The 9,040-nt window shown below is 33.9% G+C and overlaps 1 long non-coding RNA gene across 2 annotated transcripts in view; it reads left to right on the top strand.

Annotated features, from left to right (window-relative positions):
* Window positions 1-3,065: 3,065 nt before the first annotated feature.
* The window catches only part of LOC123858790 (uncharacterized), a 222,018-nt gene continuing 216,043 nt past the window's right edge, over window positions 3,066-9,040 (top strand). For both annotated transcript variants that reach the window (XR_010410400.1, XR_006794233.3), the window contains exon 1: window positions 3,066-3,208. This is a non-coding gene — a long non-coding RNA (uncharacterized LOC123858790). The remainder of the gene's footprint in view (window positions 3,209-9,040) is intronic.

Genomic DNA, 9,040 nt, shown 5'->3' with positions numbered 1-9,040 from the left:
GACACACAAATTTTAGATGGATTCAGTGTTAGCAAGGACTTCACTGTGGAATTATTAATATGTGATGATTTCAACTGGGCTGAGGTAATGTTTTACTCTTCACCAAATTATGTCCCCAGGATAAAACAGTGTATAACTTGATGGCTCTTTATTTAAAGCAGTGATGCTTCTAGATACATGTTCCCCTTGAAAATCTATTATGATAATAATCATATTCACTAGACTTTGTAGTGATCCTACTGTATTCCAACCAATATGCTAGGCTAGGTATTTTATATAAAAATTATATGGAATCCTCACAATTGCTAAGTAGACACTATTATTGACATTCTAAAGTGTAGAAAACTGAGGTCTAGATAATTTGAATGATGTGTGCAGGATCACTTATGAAGCAATTTGTGGCATGATTTAGACCCAGATACATCTGGTTATAGAATCCATGTTCATTATACTACTCTGGGATTTGTCATTTGTCTTTAAAATTTTAATGTCATATTGTTTGGTCATATCTCTTTTCTCTTTGGGAGCTGGATGAGTGGCAAAAACAATTAACAAATTTTCTGAGATTAATTTGGTAGAGCTGCTATATAATTCACATCACTGAAGGAAAAACAATGCCAGTAGCCATAACACACCCCTGTGGGTGAGTAAATTGGTGCATTACAGATATTTAGTGACAATCTGGCAAAGGAGCAATACTGACTACTGAGAAGTCCAGTGATCTTCCATTTGTTTAATTCTTCTTTTATTTCAACCATCTGAGAGTTGTAAGGGACCACCCATGCTGATTTGCATAGAAGAGTTGCTATAGTAACCTTTGAGCACGTTACTACAGGCAACCTATTAACTGTAACCTTTATTTTTATGAGAGCAATACACTTTATATGTTTTATAGGTTATGAGAGTTATGTGTCATTTATGTCCTCAAGGTGTTTGACTGTATTATGAAGTCAGAATAGTTTAACTTTGAAATTACAGTCTCTTATGAAAGATTTCTATTTTTGAGAAAATAAAAAAATGATGACTTTATTTTTAGTTTAGACTATTAGAGAATGTGACCAAATATGACATTATTGCTATTTTATATGCCCTAGGAATGAGCATACCATTAGGATTTTTTCTTTTTTTCAATGTTTCCAATTTAGTGGAATGTTATTGCCTTCTGCCACTTTTCAACACTATCATCATAAAAGTCAAGTGAAGAATTGAATTTTGAGCTTTATAATTCAAGCAAAACAAATGCATTTTGGTCTCTTATCTGCATATTTTAAAAATTCTCAGTTTTTCACTGCATTTTAATGGTGTATAGTAGATAAGCTATAGTTAAATGTAATAAAATTAGTTGATCTTCTATAAGCCCACCTTTTCATCAGAATTCCCCAGATCATGTACTAATTAATGCTTATTCATCAGGATTCTGTCATCTAAGTGTAAATAAGCTTCAGATAGATCTAAGAACCAATGGTCTTCTTCCTGTCTCCCAGAAATGAGAGGACAATTTCTCCTATCTTTGGGCTTTGGTTATCATCTGCCTCCTGCGTGGAGTACCCTGGTCACTCAACTTCACTTTCCTGTTTATCCTTCAAGTATCAGCTTGAGTCCCACCTTTTCAGGCAAGAGTTCCATTAACCAGTACTCTTCACCTACTCCACACTTACATAGTACTTACAATCTTTAATATTCATTTGTACCTATATGCTTGGAAGTCTTGGAAATATCAGACTGTAGAAATACTAAACCAAAAATTCACTATCAGTTTGAGAGAACCTTATCTGAAGTATATTAAAAGTAGAGACTATGGACTCTGAGAAACAAACTGCGGGTTCTAGAGGGGAGGAGGGTGGGATGAGTTAGCCTGGTGATGGGTATTAAAGAGGGCACGTATTGAATGGAGCACTGGGTGTTATACGCAAAGAATGAATTATGGAACACTACATCAAAAACTAATGATGTGGGGCGCCTGGGTGGCTCAGTTGGTTAAGCGACTGCCTTCGGCTCAGGTCATGATCCTGGAGTCCCGGGATCGAGTCCCGCATCGGGCTCCCTGCTCGGCAGGGAGCCTGCTTCTCCCTCTGAGCCTCCCCCTCTCATGTGCTCCCTGTCTCTCTCATTCTCTCTGTCCCAAATAAATAAATAAAATCTTTAAGGAAAAAAAAAAACTAATGATGTAATGTATGGTGATTAACATAACATAATAAAAAAAAATACCGTTCTCATTGTTGAGATCTATACCTTGTTGCTTCTATTCCTAATGTGCATGGAAGATTTAAACCCAAGTGCCCTTTGTTAATGCAAGTCAGGTTGAATAACTGTATGTCCAAGTTTCTTGCTCTTGATTCTTTCTGAAGAAGTCTCTGCTAGGGTCTAGATCCTTACCCTGTTTCTTCTAATTTCCTAAGGCACCTGGCCACTTACCAATCCCACTCCCTACCTCTGGTCACACATTCTATAAACCTGATTTGGATCTCCTTGCTACAGGAATTGCACTAAATGATACTCTATATTACTGCATATTTCACTTCCAACTGATCTCTTGGGTAGTGAAGCTAGCCGAGAAGCTAGCCGAGTGAAGCTAGCCAAGGTATGAATAAACTTGGATTGGCTGGCTTAGACTCTTCATTCTATACTGAAAGTTTCTAGGCCTCCATTATGTTTATTTGGTCCATCACCCCAATTTTCTGTTCAGGTTCTTTCTTTCTCCTCACCATTTATGTCAAGCAGAGAAGCAGGAAAGAATTACAGGAGACAGGCTGGCAGGGACTAGAATAGGGCATTTGATGGTCATTTGGGCCCTGGTATCGCAGCTTGGATTAGGGCTATTGCTCAGGCCCCAGAAGTTGTATTTGCCAAATAAAGACACCCTCCTGGCCTTAGGATGTGAATAGGAACCAGTCAGTGTATGCAAATAGAATACAGGCACTACTTATCAAGTATAAACCCATCTACAGAGGGTGACACAGTCATGGGGTTCAGAACAGACAGGGAAAACTGTTCTGGCAGCACTTTATATGACCGTGGTCAACATAGGGCACACACAGATTTTCATGTCAGCCTAATAGAAGAGAGGATTAAGTAGGAGAGGAACTCAGAGGTTAACACTGAGGCATTATGTTGCTGAGATGATGATTTTTGATTACTCAGGTCCTCTGATTACAGTTGCTTGAAGAACCAGAAAGGACTAAGTCAACAACACTGACTTTCAAAAAAGGTGAGTATGACATAGATATTGAGTATCTCTTTGACTGATTAATATTACCATTTTATTGTTAGTGGAGATTTTTTTCTTCCACATTTATATACACTTGTTTATATTTATGTTCACATAGAATTGTTTTATGTTATATAGTAAACTTTTATTATTCAAATGACTTAGATTCCTGCCAACCCTAGAACTATATGCAGGAGAACATAAAGGATTATTTGGTGGGGATGATATAAATATAATCAACTCTCAACTATTCAGGAACCCTTAGATATTTTCCCCTGTGTCTAACAGCTAGTCATTTTCCCAAACCTATTAAATGAGTATATCCATGTATTATAAATAACATTTTTTATGATTGTATTTGGTAAGTTCCTCATGATTCATGATTTTTAAACCTGCATGATTGCTATAATGCTGGTCTGATGATTATTTTATACCACTAAGTTTTGAGAGTATTCTACAATTCCCTAAAACTCTTCATGATTCCCTTAAAATCCTGTTTCTTTAAAATATTAATTTAAATAAAAATAAATAAATAACTAAATTTATGTATTCTTATGATAGATACCGCCATTTTGGTTTTCTTTCATCCTGCATACATAGCTTCATATTTTAGAAATATCACAGACATATGCACATTCATTTTTAATGGGAAAATCTGGGGTTAGGAAACATTACCGTTTTTTTACATAAATCTTAATCAAATTAAAAAACAGTGCTAGGCAAATAATAATAATGGGAAAGAAGTAAATGTTTTGTTTGGTGCCTCTTTTTTTGAGTTACCACTGTATTGTATATCAAAGCACACTTACCTGTATTTGGGAGTTAACAATTATATGCTATGATTAAGCAAATTCAGAAGTTAGTATTTATTTCATTCTTCCTTTGGTTTCTTCCTTCCATCTCTCTGGATTTTTCTTTAAGAGTAAACATTTTATTTATTCATATTTTTGCATGAGTGAGAGGTGGGAAACGGTCTCAAAGGCACATTTTATTCTGCAAGGTTAATGGAAGAAAGAAAGGCTCTGGAAACTTTATTTTTCCAATGAATCAGAGATGAAATATTTGTTGGAAACCCTAAACTTGTCTCTACTTTGCACTAGTTAAATATCATACAATTCTCAACCTGTATTCTTTCATTTACATGGACATAAAGAATGAGCTTTACTGTTATTTATTCTAGCATAACTGAAACTTTATATCCAGTCAACCTCCCCATTTTCTAGGCCCTGGCAACACTATTGTATTCTCTGCTTCTATGAGTTTGGATTCATGCACTATTTGTCTTGTGACTGGCTTATTTTACTTAGCATAATGTCTTCCATGTTCATCCATATTGTCACAAATGGCAGGATTTCCTTTTCTTGTGGCTGAATAATATTCCATTATATGTATATACCACATTTCCTTTATCCATTCATCTGTCAGTAAATACTTGGATTGTTTCCATATCTTGGCTATTGTGAATAATGCTACAATGAACATGGGAGTACAGATAATTTCTTCAAGATCCTGATTTCAATTATTTTGGATATATATTCAGAAGTAGGATTGCTGGATCATATGGTAGTTTTATTTTTGATTTTTTGAGGAAACTCCATACTTTTTCAATAATGGTTACACCACTTTATATTCTTACCAACAGTGTATAAGTTTCCAATTTCTCCATATTCTTACCAACACATTTTTTTTTCTTTCTGGTAATAGCTATCCTAACTAGTGTGAAGTAGTATATCATTGTTGTTATTTGCATTTCCCTGATGATGAGTGATTTTGAACATCTTTTTATAACCTATTGGCCTTTAGTATGTCATCTTTGGAGAAATGTCTCTTCAAATTATTTGCCCATTTTCAGTCACTTGTTTTGTGGCTGTTAAGTTGTAGGAGTTAGGTAACAATATGGTACTGTGCACTTCAGAACTTATTAAGAGGGTAGATCTCTTGTAAAATGTTCTTAACACAAAAAAGCCCCAAACAACAAAGGGACACAAAACACTGGTAAGTGTTGGAAATATATATATATATATTTCCTTGTTTGTGGTGATGGCATAATGGGTGTTTGTGTATGTCTAAACTTATCAAACTGTACACATTAAATGTGTGATTATTTGTATATCAATATAACTCAGTAGAGCTGTTAAAAATGAATAAGGGTAATTATTAAAGGATGTTAAGATGAAATGAGCTTTGAAAAGAAATTCAGTTAAATCTCATTAACTTGGAGCCAATTTGGAGTGTTAGACAATTTTGTTCAAGAATGAAGTGTGGTTGAGGTGTTCCTTAATTTTTTTGAAGGACAAATTATTGGTTTGGTATTATAACTGCATGAATGTGTTAAGTATTCTTCCTTCCAACTGCATTTAAAATGTTCCATTCATTACTATTTTTTCTTTTCTTTGTTCATAACAATCTCCAATTAGTAATAACAATGATAACAAACAAACTGTATTGGATTGAATAATGTTTCCCCAAAACTCATGCGCTTCCTGAAACCTCAGGATATGACCATTTTTGGAGATAAGGTCCTTGTATATGTAATTAAGATGAGTTTAAGTTAAGATGAAGTGATACTGGAGAAGTGTGGGCCCTTAATCTATGACTGATGTCTTTATATGGAGAGAAAGAGAGACACAGAGATACACAAGGAGAATGCCATATGATAATGGAGATGTAGATTGAAGTGATGAATCTACAAGCCAAGGAATACCAAAGATTGCTATCAACACCAGAAGCCAAGAGAAAGGCATGAAACAGATTCTTCCTTAGAGACTAGTAGAAACAGATTGGAATGGTGGATTCAGGGGCTGGGGCCTGGGAGAAATGGGGAGATATTCGTCAAAGCGTACAAACTTTCAGTTATAAGGTGAAAAAGTTTTGAGGACTCTTAGGTACACCATGGTGATTATAGTTAACAACAGTGAATTATACAGTTGAAAGTTTCTGAGAATAGATGTTAAATGTTTATCACCACACATACAAAAGGTAAATATGTAGTTGATGGAGGTGTTAAGTAATGCTATTGTAATTATTTTGCAATATCTAAGTGTATGAAAGCAACATGTTGTACACCTTACAATTATACAATGCTATATGTCAATTATATCTCAATAATTCAGGAATATAAATAAAGAGAGACAAAACGTAATCTTAGATCCTGATTAGTTCACTGTTGATTATGGGGGACAGACTTGTAATGAGATAAGGACAATAGAGTATCATATGTGCTGGCAAAGAGGTAAGCACAGGCTTTAATGGAAGCCCATAGAAGGAACTTCTTAATCCTCCTTGTGTGAGCAAAGATTTGCTTGACATGGTAATTAATCTCAAATTAATCTTAAAGAATTATCAGTTGTTAGAAGTAAAAGGTAGACAGGAGAGCAAGAAAGTAAATCAAGTAGAAGAAATAACATGTGCAAATGTCCAGAGTAACAAGGGCTCATTTTGACAATTGCAAAATATTTTATTATGACCACAGCCTGAAGTAAAAGGAATAGAATGATGGAATAAGGCTAGAGTGATTATCAGGGTACAGATCAGGGAAGGCCTTTTGTGACACATTAAAGAGTTTGAACTTTACCCTGAGAGTACTGGGGAATTGGTTAGCATTTTAAGCCTGAAATATCCTGCTCAGATTTGTCATTTAGAAGAATCACCCTGGCTGCACAATAGATAATGGATTTGAGACAGGCAAGACAGAAGGCAGAAAGATAGTTAAGAGGTTGTTATAATAATTCATACTAGAGAAAATAGTGGCTGGAATTGAGATAGCAGCTGCATGGATGGAGAGAAATGGCTATATTCCCCTTATACTGAGAAAATAGAATATTTAGACTTTTCTAATGGATTTGATTTGAAGGGTGGAGGTAGGTAGGCAGGCAGGCATGATTCCCAGGTGTCTGGTTAGACATTAAGGCTGCCATTCACTAAGTTAGGGAATACAGGAGAAGAAAGTTGTGAAATAGTTAATTGAGATAAATCTTTAAGAAATAAAAAAGAAATATTATACAGCTATTAAAAATCATAGACTATGTACTAGTACTATGTACTAATAAGAAATTCGTGCTACTAGCTTAAGAAAAGCAGGATGTAAAATTTTACATGCATTATGATTATGGCTAAGTAAAATATACAAAGAAAAATAATATAGGGAAATAAAAGAAAATGCTAAAAATGATTATATTAGAGCATTGGAATTTTTATTTTCTTTTATCTATTTTATAATTGTTTATATGATTATGTTGGTTTCATAATGGAAAATGTTCTAAGAATAAAACATTTAAAAATAATTGATCAATCTAACATAAAACCAAGGTAACATAAATAAAATATAAAAACTAGTAAGTCTAATTTCCTGATTTCTAATGTTTATTATGTAAAATATAATTCCTACCAGGTTTTATAACATATTTTGATAAACTGAAATTAGTGACTTTTTGACAGTTGAGTTGAGATGAAAAATTAGAGGCAAACCATATCTCTAAGAAAGTTTTCTGTTCATTATCTACACTAGGAACAACTTCCCAATGGCGATAACTAAAAGACAGATGAAGATAACTAGTGCTCAGTCATCTTTCCTAGGTTGAGGAATTAAAGGACCTTTTTCCATTATGGACTGAAAAAAATGATCTATCAGGGAATTTTTATAATGCTTAACATAAATATTCTGAATTCTTCTTGCTAAATTGGAATCAAGAAATTGAAGTATTTAGACCTACTTTTATCTACTTCTTCATTGTAAGACAAGTACTATACCTTATGTATAGATAACTGACCAAAATGCATTCCCTCATGTAGTAATTGTAAATTCTATTACTCAAAAACATTTTCAGGTCTAGTGGGTGGCTTAGTCAGCTAAGCGTCTGACTCTTGATCTCAGCTCAGATCTTGATCTCAGGGTTTGTGAGTTCAAGCCCCCGATTGGGCTACATGCTGGATGTGGATCCTACTTAAAAAAAATCAAAAAACAAAAAACATTTTCTTAACAAAACTAATTCTCTCACAAACTTATATTTTTGTAAATTCAGATTTTAATACATTCGTTTAGAGCAGACTACATGAAAATTTTAATACATTCAGAATATTTATTGATTGGATGTTTTGTAAATGAATTAACCATAGGATTTCTTTAAATGGCCAATTTGGATCAGACCTTTATTATGTCATTTATTTTACCCTAAATGTGGATATTTCTTTGGAACTTTCTTGGAAAAGACCAAGTAGGAGAAGGATTTTTATTCAAAGTTGGCACAGATTTGCCTGGTTCTGGATACATTTATGCTCCAGAAGGCTGAGAACTCTGGTTGTAATTGTTAAAATGATAATAGTAGATAACACTTACAGGCACTAAATGCTTTATTATATCAAAAAGTTTTACCTCCACAATAACTCTAAGACTGTAATGGCCTAGTTTTAAAAATAGAGAAATAGAAGCCCAGAAAGTTTTAACCAGTCAATCTAGGCCATACACCCAATAAAACAGCCAGGATTTGAAGTAGTAAATATGCTCTAGCATCTGTACCCTCAACCACTGCATGTTGCATCTTTTGTACAAATTACGTTTTCTCATTCAGGTTGACAAATTTTGCAGACTTATGTGTCAATGTGAGATGAATTCAATTTCTTCAATATATGAAGTAGGAGTGTGTGTGTATATATATACATATATATGTATTTCATTTAAAGTCCAGATAATTGTCAAACAACTTAGATTTGGCTTGAATTTCAAAGTAGTTTCCCACTTCACATTTTAGAAAATGCGTACTCTTTAAAATTTATTCAACGCTCTTAAACATGTAATGTTATAATGCATAACACACTCTTTTTAAGTGTCTTGCT

Source organism: Mirounga angustirostris, unplaced genomic scaffold, assembly GCF_029215605.1.
Source record: "Mirounga angustirostris isolate CCGP_5_RB_7025 unplaced genomic scaffold, mMirAng1.0.hap1 SCAF_4, whole genome shotgun sequence".
NCBI lineage: Eukaryota > Metazoa > Chordata > Mammalia > Carnivora > Phocidae > Mirounga > Mirounga angustirostris.
This window is presented reverse-complemented; position numbering and strand designations above follow the sequence as displayed.